Source organism: Trachemys scripta, chromosome 20 (genome assembly GCF_013100865.1).
Source record: "Trachemys scripta elegans isolate TJP31775 chromosome 20, CAS_Tse_1.0, whole genome shotgun sequence".
Lineage (NCBI taxonomy): Eukaryota > Metazoa > Chordata > Testudines > Emydidae > Trachemys > Trachemys scripta.
The window spans coordinates 7,965,852-7,977,280 of NC_048317.1; the positions used below are offsets into that span (position 1 = coordinate 7,965,852).

An 11,429-nucleotide genomic window follows, 5' to 3' on the forward strand; every position below is an offset into this window, starting at 1 on the left:
CATGCCCCCACTTCCACTGCAGAAAGCAGAATCAATGTCCGCAGTGTGCGGAGCTGGGGAGGAGGGAGCCAGTCAGTGGAACTGCATTTGGCATTTCCCCATCACCTGGGCAAAGAGCCGCAGCCCAAACCCAGCCCAGCAGCGCTTTCCCTGGCCTCTGAGCCCCTGCCCTGTCTGTGTTTGGTATGGAGCGGATCCCCTCAGGGGAGCCAATCCCAGTCTGCCCCGTCTCCCTGGGTGGAGTCAGGAGGGTGGGGAAGCATCTAACAACAGGGCTGTAAAAAGACTAGAAGGGATCTTAACCCTTCCACGGCCACACTGTGCTGTGAACAAGTCTCATGCACCAAACCACCTCCTCCTCTTTCTCCAAATCCTCCCTTGCAGTACCGCAGCTTCCTCCTCTGCGAGTTCCTTCACCAGCTCATACCAATCCCTGTGTGTCCTGGCTGCCTTGGGCCTGGGCCGAAAGAGCACCCCTCCCCCAGTGTTGCCAACTCTCACGGTATTTGGGGTTTGTTTTCAAGCCCCAGCTCCTGGAGGCAAGTGATCGGATGGGACTCTCAGCTTTCAGTTCAAACCAAAAAGTTTCTAGGCTTCGTAGTTGCAAAGAAAAGCTTGAAAATGGAACCCGAGTGTGACCCTAACTGTTCAGAAAGTAAAAGGAACCCACCATATATTATTTGAGAGTCATGATTTTTGATTTCTTGGGATCGGCAAAACTGAGCCTTTGACTTATGGGGATAATCAGATCAGGGTCTGAATCCAAACTAAGTGACTGTCACCTGGCTTCATAATGGCTCAGGACCCCCAGCTCCTCTGAACTACAGGGGAAATTTTGGCTCCAGATCTGAACATGGGCCTATCGTTGGGCCTATTCCTGCTCTGTTTGTTCTCCTGGAAACATGGGAAGGACCAGACCAGATCAGACCAGGGAACTATTAAGTTCAGTCTCTGAAGGAGCTGCTTCAGATTCAGGTGTGAAACCCCTTCAATAGGCATTTATGCAATAGCAGGCCCAAGAGAGAAGTTATTTTCTAATCCCAGGCATTTAGTGGTTGTTTTATTTCCTGAAGCAGGGACGTTTCTATCCCTTTATACATTAGATCTGATGTAGTTGCAAACACATTAACCTAAGGGGCTGCTTCTTTGCACGGTTGGTGCTCAGTATTAATAAACGAAGCTAAGAGCTATCAGGAGCTGCCGAGTCTATGTGACGCGGGAATCGCAGGGGTAACAAGGAGTGCAAATAAAATGAGTACCCTAACACAACGGAAATTTGGTCTTTCTGCAGCACCTTCCATCCAGTGCTCACAAAGTGCTGTGCAAACACTAACCGGTCAGTCCCTCACTGCTCTCCAGTCTCATTATCACTGCTTTATAGATGGGGAAACTGAGGCACAAATCGGTTACGGGATTTGTCCAAGGACACAAATCAAGATCTGTGCTAGAGCCAGGATTGGAACTAAGGAGAGAAAGAGATGAGCCGCGGAGGTTTATTGAATTGACCAAGGTCAGTACCAGAGACAGGAAAAGAACCCAGGAGTCCTGTCCCCCACTCACTAGTTCTAATCACACACCTTTTCAGTCCCATTTCCCATATTTATATAGTGCCAACAGTGCCCTAGGCACTTAATAGACAGGAATGAAGACCAGGTCCTTGCCCTGAAGACTTTGCAATCTAAACACATTCCTTACAAAAACAGATTTCTACTTATGTGGAAATTAAAAGAGCTTTAAGCAAAGGTTGCTGATTGAAGTCTGTTCAGCAGTAACAGATCATGTCAATATATTCAGTAATGTGATTTTGGGAGGACACAGGACCATGGGTATGTACAGGGGTGCAGACATATAGGTGCTCGTACAGCAGGTGTATCGATCTGATCATGTGTGGGTCTGTGGGTGCATAGACTCAGGTGCAGCAATTGTACCTTTGTCTGTGATCCTTTGAGATCTCACCCACTCAGCAGGGTTGGGCAGGCTCATGACCTCTTTGGGAGCTCTCCAAGGAACACTCAGGTGTGGCTAAGAGGGATACTCATGGTTCAGAAGCTGGGAAAGCCAAGGTTCTGAACACATGGTCATTAAAGACCATGTGGCACTAGAAGAGGGGTGTGTGAGATCAGGTGCACTGGCCGAATGCTGCTGCATGTGCCCTACATGCTTGAGCTGGTGAATGAAATGTCTTTCATTGGGAACATTCTGATTTGTCACAACTGAAACTTGGTGGGAAAGGGTCAGTTTTGACAAATTTTTTCACTCTTAATTTTTGGGGAATTTTTGAATGTGTCAAAACGGGACATTTTTACAATGAAAAATCCCAGTTTTCTGGCTGACGATGACTTTTTGTTTCAACGTATAAATTAATTATGGTCAAAATAAACAAACAAACAATGGCTGAAATCAAAATGAAATGTTTCAAAATGATTGAAGCAAAACTTTTTGCTTGACCCAAACCATTTTTTTCTGATCACCGGTTCAAGAAAATTTTTGAGATTTCAACTTTTCATTCCAAATTGCGCCTGGAAAATATTTTGAGATCTCAACAAATATTGTGGAACAGGAAAACTATTTCCCATCCAGCTCTATTACATACTTCAAATTCACTCTTGTTTCAATTGGATAAGATATCCCTCTCCACTTCCTGTTCTAAACAGCTGCTGAGTGTGCTTTGCTTCACCCAGGAAGCAGTGAGTGAAGAAATCTGTAATACTTGCTCATAGACATCAATGGATTAACGGGACACTGCCAGTATCAACACCAGCACTCACAGGCAGGACTAAAACTCCTTATTAACCCTCTCCCTCAACCAGTCACAACAACATCATATTGAAACAAGGTAACAACTTAGTACTGAGAGAAAGGTACAACACTTCCTATTGGTGGAGGTGCTGTCTACACTGATCATTAAAGACCTTAGTGCTTTGGGATCCCTTGGGATGAAAGTGATAGAACTGGGAGCAGCTGCTGCTGGTCACATGTGTAAGTTTGTAGATGCAGAGATCTGGGGTTTTGTGGTTGATGTCAAATGTTCCAGCCGCTTGGGTGTCACTAACGAATGGTGCAATCCAAGCCCGGTGAAGGTCACAAGAGGTAGTTCAACTTCTTACACTTGTTTACAGTCTAATTATTAAACATACAAAATGAGGTTTCCAACTGGGTGTTAATTTCATCCATTGTGCGGCTTGGGCCTCTCTTGTCATCCAGTCAGCTCCTCAAAGGTGCTTTCCCTCTTCAAGCACTGGGAGCTAGGAGGCCAGGAGCTAAGTCTGCTTCCCGGGCAATGAGAGGGATGCAGAATTCTAACCTTGACCTCTTGCAGGAACGGTACAACCTCGTTGATACCTCTCCGGCCTATTGCACCATCCATCAGCAGATCTCAGAGCAACGTTGATGAGTTAAGTTTCATAACCCCCCATGTATTGGATCATCCTCTTTTCGCGGCCAGTGCCACTGAAGTGCTAGGCAGATAAACCACTTGCTGAAGGTCACACAGGAAGTCTGTAGCTGGGCCGAGACTGGAGTTGAAAGCTGCTGACTTGTGCTTTAACGGCTAACGCATGCTTCCTCTATTAACACAGCGCATGGAACCACAAGAGCGGAGGAGGTGGCGTCAGCAGAGGGAAAAGAAAGTTCAGAAGAATAAAGCAATTTACTTTTAACAGCATGTTCTAGTCCCTGGACATTAGGATGGGACCCTAGAATGCCTGACTTCTCGTCCTAATTCCTTTTGCACGCCGTGCCTCGGTTTCCCCATCTGTATAGTAGGGATGCTATCTACCTAACCATGCAGGACGGTGCCGCGAGGGTTAATTGCTCGGTGTTTGCAAAGTGCTCTGTACCAAGGATTGCTCTAGTGCTCCTGACTCTGGAGCCAAGACTGGATGCTCTTTGGGGCAGGGACTGTCTCTGTGTGTCTCGATAGCACCCAGCACAACAGGGCCCTGCTCTTGGCTGGAGCTTGTAAATGCTACTGCAGTACAAAGCGCCTTGAGTCGGGCACGCAAAATCAGTGGCTGCTTCTGAAAAGGTTGGCCGTGGTGTATGAAGCCCCCTGGGCATCCACCCATGGGGAGGAGCAAGACTTAGTCTCGCCTGGCATACTCTTGAGTTAGGGCAAGGGCGAGACGTTGCCTATGCCCATGGCTAATGCCAGGGAGAGCTTTTGGCCTACGCCCATGGTTAAGGGTGAGGACGAGCACACAAGGCATACACCTACGGCATGGCTGTAGTTTGGCAGGGGTATGGGAGGGGTTGTTGCTCCCCCACAAAGTGCAAGCCTTGGGCAGGTGCGGAATTTGCCTCACACACACAACCCCATGGGCCTGGCTGGAGCTGCCCCCCCAAATCTAGAAGTCAAACTACCCCTGTGACCTCCGGCTTAGGCCACAGGGAATCCCACCCTCACCCACCCATCCTACTGCTGGGGGGAGAGTCTTCATAGCACTCTGCAAGCCAGCCACATCTCAGCACGCTTCCATTCCTACTCATCACCCAACCAGCCCCAGAGCGTTGCCTTCCCCTCCACTCGCCCCTCGGGGCCTCTCCAGGGCTCCAGCACGTTACTAGAGGGTATTTTAGATCCCACAGGGAGGTCCTGAGGTCCCTTCCAACCCTGATATTCTATGATCTGAGCCTTCAGGAGCTTGGCTTTGACCTACTGTGCATCTTTGACACACAAAGCCCAGACTGGTCTTTGTCCCCACGCCCCCTCCAGCGCTACACTAACAAATCTTCAGCAAATCAGAAGCTGGGATCTTTGGACTCCGGTGGCCTGAGCTGAGCAGAGTTTGATTATCATGGCTCGGCGTGGCAAAGCTTCTACCTCCTGACACAGGGTTAGGACGCAGCAGGAGCGGCCACACAAATACCTGGCGGGTTGATAAACAAACTGCAGCCCGATCTCAGCGGAGATAAACAGTGCGGTTCACTGCACACATGGGCATCTGGGACAGGTGGAAGGACAAAGGGCAGCGTCCCCAAGCAGCGGGAGGTCAGTGTGATAAGGTGGGCTCTGAAGTGAGTTCCCAGCAACTCTCTGCTGCCCCTCCCCAGCCCCCTCTGTCCAAAGCATCAGCCATTCAGAACCAGCTAAACCTAAGCAAATTCTCCAGTGACGGGTCAGCATTGCATCTTCTCGCTCCCAGAGCCAGCACCACTCGGGAACGGCTCAGGGGGCGGAAGGAGCTTTATGCCTCTGGACATCAGGCCAGGGGGCTTCCAAATGCAGCCCGGGTACCACAGGAAGGGGGCACTAGAAATGCTTCCTATGAATGGGGCCCTATCTCAGGCCAGGCCTGCAGGTGCTACCGCATACAAATAATAACCATGCTTGACTAGTCCAGCAACAAGCATCCCAGACCCTTCAGCCTAGGCAAGAGATCCTGCAAGGCTGACAGTGGGACAGGTGCTGGAAAAAGGGCTTCCATGCTCCGCACCTGCAGGCTGGGGGGTCCTATCAGGAGGAGAAAGGAGGACATGGCCGGGTGGAGAGACAACATTCCCAGGTACAAAACGCAGCAGTGAAAAGGAAGGCGCTTGGAATCCTCTCCCAGCTATAGGGTGACCAGATAGCAAGTGTGAAAAATCAGGACACTTTTTTTTGGGGGGTGGGATATAGTTGCATATAGAAGACAAAGCCCCTAATATTGGGACATCTGGGTCACCTCAGATGGCAACTGCCATGCCCGGCACCAGCCCATCCCAACCTGTGCCCCGCACCACCCCAGTCTATCTTGGGGTCCTTTTTCTACATTCACATGGTCCGTACGCACAAACACACACGAACTCTAGACCCATACGTGCACCCACCCGGTCACACGTATTTGCACACACACACACACCTGATCCTTCCAGACAGAAGGCTCCGAAGAGCCTTTTAACCTCAAGCCCTTACCCTCTGATGGCAGTGGGGGCCGGTGTGACATGAGATTGGTGGGTCTCAGCCCGGTTCTGAGAGGCCCAGCCCACCTCCCAGATTGCACCACCCCAGTTAGCATTCATGGCTCCCCTTGTTGCATAACTCAGCAGAGAGGGTCAATGTGCCATGGAGACAGAACTCCCCTCTCAGCCCTAGAGGGGTCGCTGCAGAGCAGGGATGATGCACAAGAGGGGCAGTATGAAGGCATCTGCAGTGTCACTGCCTGTGCCATCCCCGCTCTAGGGATGAAATGGAGACGTCAACCAATCTGGCACAGTCAGTATTAATATTACGTCATTTCTACTACAGTAGCACCCAGAGCCCTAGACCAGAACAGGGACTCATTATACGAGACTCTGTACACGCACAAGGGAAGATGCAGCGCCTGCCCTGCTGAGATTACAGTCTAAGGCCCTGATCCTGCAATGTGATGGGCCCACTTGGATCCCCCATGGACCAGGGTCTGCTGGCAGCCATCACAGCGCAGACACGAGTTCTAAGGCAGGACTGCCACTGGTGCCTTTCACAAGCACAGGAATTCTACCATCACCCTCCTGGAACATCCAACAAGCTGGGGATTTCCCCCCGGCCTACTTCAGAGGGCCCCCTGGACACACGGGCACCCTCGCTGGTCAGTCAGTCCATTGGAAATGAGATCAGCATGGAAACCAAGCCCAGCTGGGTTTAAACCCTGGGAAATCACCATGATAAAAGAGGGGACGTAATCCCCAGTTGACTTGAAAAATAAATCCTTGAGCCTCATTGAAACAAAAGCGCCATGTGTGCCCGGGGCATGGGGGGGAGTGGAGTTTTCTTCCCAGCTGCATGCTTTCTATCAGCTGAGTTCTCACAACTCAGAAACTGTATCCGCGCTGGAATGCCGGGGCAGAGCTACGGCCGCTGTGCTAAAAAAGGCCCAGTTGTTTCCCAGCACAGCCGCAACAATACGTGACGACAGCACAGAGAGCAGCAAGTTGTTAGGACCCTGGAAAGGAGCAGGGGATGGGTGTAAAAACTCCCCTCCCCCCCCCCAGCTTTACATTTTGCTGAAAGGAAGTTTGATCCTGGTGCTACGGATGTCAATGGCCAAATGCCAGCAATGGCTGGGTGGGCAGGTGTTCCCATCAGGTGTACTGATGAGTCTCTTTGGCCGTTGATTGCCTGTAGGGACAGGGGATGCGAGTCTAGAGGAAGGGTACTGAGAAGGAGGAAGAACTGGAAGCTAGAGGGAGCACGTCTCTTTGTTACAGACTGCATGATGAGGGTCACCATCTTCTTCTTCTGTCACTGAGGCAAACCTTGGACCTTCTTGTGGACTATAAAAGGGCGATTTTCTAAACACACCAGAGTCTCCAGTTGAAGCTTTGAGGGCCCCTGCTGCAGCAGGACAGCTGAGTGAGTTCGGGAGCTGCTTGCTGTAGGATCTGAGGAAGATCCCAATGCAACATGGCCAGATCTCAGCCCGAGGGAGCAAACAGGTTTTCTTTGCTCTTGTCACTGGGCGCCTGTCACGGTGATTTCCGTTCTAGCGTATTTACTTTGGCACCTCAGCAACAGGAATGAAGCTGATGGCTCCTAGATATGATTGGTGACGCTAAGCCTCATGACCTGCTGTGTGAACTAGTGACAAAGGGTGACGCTCACCAGACTTGTGTTGGCTCCAGTAAGCTTAGTGGACAAAAGTTTGGCTGTGGCTTTAAAGTTCGACCCTTATTCCTCATTAAGCACCTGGGCCCCTTTCCTTTCCTTCTCTACCAGACCCCCCTCACCCCTCCTCAGGTGTGATCCTCCACTATGCCTTCAGTTTCCTTCCCATCCCACAAATAAGGCCCAACTCTTCCCAATGCACAACCTATCAACAGGCCCATAGATCTTTCCTTCCCTTCCACACAGGCCACTCCTACCTTTAATTAGCTCTCTGCAGGGCATGGTATTTCTGGCAGACTCCCAGCTAGCCCAGAACTGAAGCTTTGTGAACCCCTATGTGCACTGCACCCTTCAGAGGCCACTAGAGGTGGGATCTTCACCTGAAAGTAGGCTTGAAGGAACATGAGGCTCAGTGGGGGGATGAGGAGGAGGTGTCTTATGCTGGGAAGGGCATGAGAGGGTCCAGGGAAAGCCAGAAGCTTGCTGAACAGGTCTAGGGGGAAGGGTCAGAGCCCCGTGAAAAGTCAGGGAGAAGAGAGTCTTTCTTCAAACTAATCTGAACATTGTAAACATTTCAGGTTTTCCTGGCTTCAGTTCAGGGTCTGGGCAGAAGTTTGGGCTGGTTATGTTTCCTGAATTAGGACAGATGGACGCACACGGTACCAACAAATGAAGAAGGCAATATTTCCATGAGGTTTGATCTCACTGCGGCCTAGGCTGTCATGACCCACCCAGCCCACAGGAGGACATTTCCACACTGTGGGACATCAGCCGAAGCCATGTGAAAGCATCTGCCTGCAGACCAGCCCTTCGAGATGAGTGGAAATGAGGTTAAACTCAGGTATAGGTACCAAATGCCCCCACTGCCCAGGGTCTGCAGGGAAATGGGCATAAAAACAGGTTTCAGGCAGTGTGGCCTACTGGGTAAAGCACTGGACTGGGATTCAGGAGACCTAGATTTTATTCTTGGCTCTGCCACTGGCCTGCTGGGTGACCTTAGGCAACTCGTTTCAGCTCTGTGCCTCAGTTTCCCCATATGTAAAATACAGATAATGATATCGCCTTTGTAAGATCTACTGAGGAAAAGTGCTTTATAAAAAGCTAGGTATTATTATTACAGCCATTTTCACTTCCCTCTGAAATGGGCTGGCATTTCTAGATTGCTAAATAGAACCCAGCCCACGCCATCCTGCGACGTCCCGGGTAACTGAAATCTCATTGTCATTCATGGCTGTCACAGGGCGATGTGTTCTGAACCAGGAAGTAGCAGGAGCATTTCATAGCAGAGAATAAAGAATTTGAACTCAAGTATGTTCAGAACCTGTCCCATTCCTGCCCTGTCTCTCCTTCTCCCATCACCTCCCCCAAAAAGAATCCCACTTATGCACGACGCCCACAATAAAAGAAGCATTTGGCACAAAAATCTAGACTTCACTGCAGTTAAAAGGAGAATTGCAAGTGAAACTAACAGGCTTTTTGAGGAAACTGTCCATGTTTTCTGGTAGAATATTCCGGTCAGGTCTTGCAATTAGCAAAAATTCAATAGAACTGCCGGGGAGGAAGGCACAGTCCTTGGCTGACGTCAAGTGGAAATTCTAGCTTTGTAGAGCTAAAAGACAGAAAGATGAACCTCCCAGGAGCCACCTGCTAACCCCTGACAGGTGCTCAGAGCACGGAATGTGATCAGCAGTGGCAGAGCAGTAATGCCCGGGGATGTTACAAAGTCACGTTCTCCCCCTTTCCCAGAAATGGTTCTCCAAATTCCTACGTACAATCGGGCTGCAGCCTCACTGAGTAGGAAAGAAGCAGAAACCAGATGTCATGGGTATTTCAGTGGAAATATTTCCTAAAGGAGTTAATGCTTAAAATCCCTGGTTTATGACACTAGGATTCTTCCAAGTAAAGAAGAAACCCATGTAGACATAGTCAATGCCTTTGTGAGATCTAGTGTGAGTGTGTTGGTTGGAGGTTAGAGAAGGGGACTAGAATCCAGGACTCCAGGGTTCTATTGCCAGTTTGTGGGAGGAGGCGTGGGATCTGGTGGTTAGAGAAGGGGATAGACTGGGAGTCAGGAACTGCTAAGTTCTATTCCTGATTCTGCCACACGGATTCCATGTGGAAGTCACTTAATGCCTCATTTGACTCACCCACAAAATGGGATTAATCCATTCCAAGCTCACATGGGAGGAAGAGGGAGCAGCCATTAGGGTTGAGGATTGCAGAACATTTGGACCGATCAGAGGATCTCGCCCTAGGTATTTTTCAGGTACCATCCGTGTGACATCTAAGCACCAAGGTCAGAAAGGAGAATTGCATTATTCCCCATGCAAAGGTCATCCATTCTCCAGCATGTCTTGTTTTAGCCTGATGAAGTGGGCTTTAGCCCACAAAAGCTTATGCCCAAATAAATTTGTTAGTCTCTAAGGTGCCACGAGGACTCCTCATTGTTTTTGCTGACACAGACTAACACGGCTGCTACTCTGAAACTTGTTTTAGCCCGTTACTTACTTTGCTTCTGTTGGTCTATTGGGAACTCTCCGGACCTTGTGCTTCTGCCATGATCACGGAAGGGAGGCTTGTGTAAAAGGGTGGATCACACATCAGGCCTTAAAGAAGGACTGGCTCATCTGACATGTGAAAAAGCTCTCAAATGCAACATGTGATTGCAGTGCTCGGTTGTCCATAGACGCAGTAAACTTGCTAAGACAGGTAAGTAGAACGGGAGCAGAGCAGATAGGCCCCAACAGATGCTGCCTTGTCCCAGGAATTCCCTATTTGCTGCTATTCTACCTCCCACAGCCAGAAAGCATTTCTCCTGGGGGCTGGAAAAAGCCGGCAGATTGGCAATAGGGTAAGAAAATCCTTAACTAGGTCCCAGGTTTCAATCTGGCCAGGATGCGCAGTGTTTGAAAGTCACTCTGCATGACAAGAGAAAGCTACAGGCAGGGAGAACCTGCAAACTCTGAGCATTTAGGGTAGCCTACCAGATAGCAAGTGTGAAAAATCGGGGCAGGGAGTGGGGGGTAATAGGAGCCTATAGAAGAAAAAACCCCAAATATCAGGACTGTACCTATAAAATCAGGACATCTGGTCACCCTAATTTAGGGGCCTCTTCTCTGTATCCTTGAGGACTTTAAGGTTTCTCTAAAATCTACAGTTTCATGTAGAGTGATTGTCCTCAGAATCGGCACTAATGCAACTTGTCCATCGGAATCAGACAGTACAGCACCAAGAGAAAGCTTTCCTTAAAATTTCCCACCCATCTTTGTTCCCTATGTCATATCATCTTACAGGTGTGGGCTCACCAGTACTTCCTGGTACAGGCATGAAACCCCTACCTAGCCCTGACCAGAGCACTGCAGGTGAGACAACTATCACTGATAATAAATTAAACCACTCCAAACCAATCCACTATCATTGCTTCTGTTCCACCTGGGATCACTAATATGCACCCAAACAATTGCACCTGGGCCTTTCCATTGAGCCAAACCATTACAGCAGATGCACAATGTAGAAAGAGCTGCTCTGGAGAGAAAACAAATAAATAAAAATATTCAAAGCCAAAGAGTCTTACTAAGATGTGATGCTTCATAGCAGTGCCCTGTCTTCAGAAAGTAACTAGCCCCCTTGGAGACAGGTAAGTATTAATATCCCCATTGTACAGATAAAAGGGAACAGTTAAGTGATATGCCCAAGGCTACCCACTGTATCAGTGGTAGAGAAGGGATTAGAACTCAGGACTGCCTAGCAGTCAGTGCCATACTCAATCCTTTATAAATAGGTACTTATGTGGCCTCATCATTGAGGTATCTGACTTTGTGGAACATGCTGCAGTTGTGATATCGTTTGTTAGATGCCCAGAGGC

At 49.3% G+C, this 11,429-nt stretch overlaps 1 protein-coding gene across 1 annotated transcript in view; it reads right to left on the bottom strand.

Annotated features, from left to right (window-relative positions):
• Positions 1–11,329, bottom strand: part of MYCL (MYCL proto-oncogene, bHLH transcription factor) — a 49,765-nt gene extending 38,436 nt beyond the window's left edge. Inside the window, exons 1-2 of the mRNA XM_034754074.1 lie at positions 10,073–11,329; positions 9,712–9,848 (exon numbers count right to left, since the gene is read on the bottom strand). The gene's annotated coding sequence lies outside the window, so the exon portion shown is untranslated. The remainder of the gene's footprint in view (positions 1–9,711; positions 9,849–10,072) is intronic.
• Between the last annotated feature and the right edge of the window lie 100 nt (positions 11,330–11,429).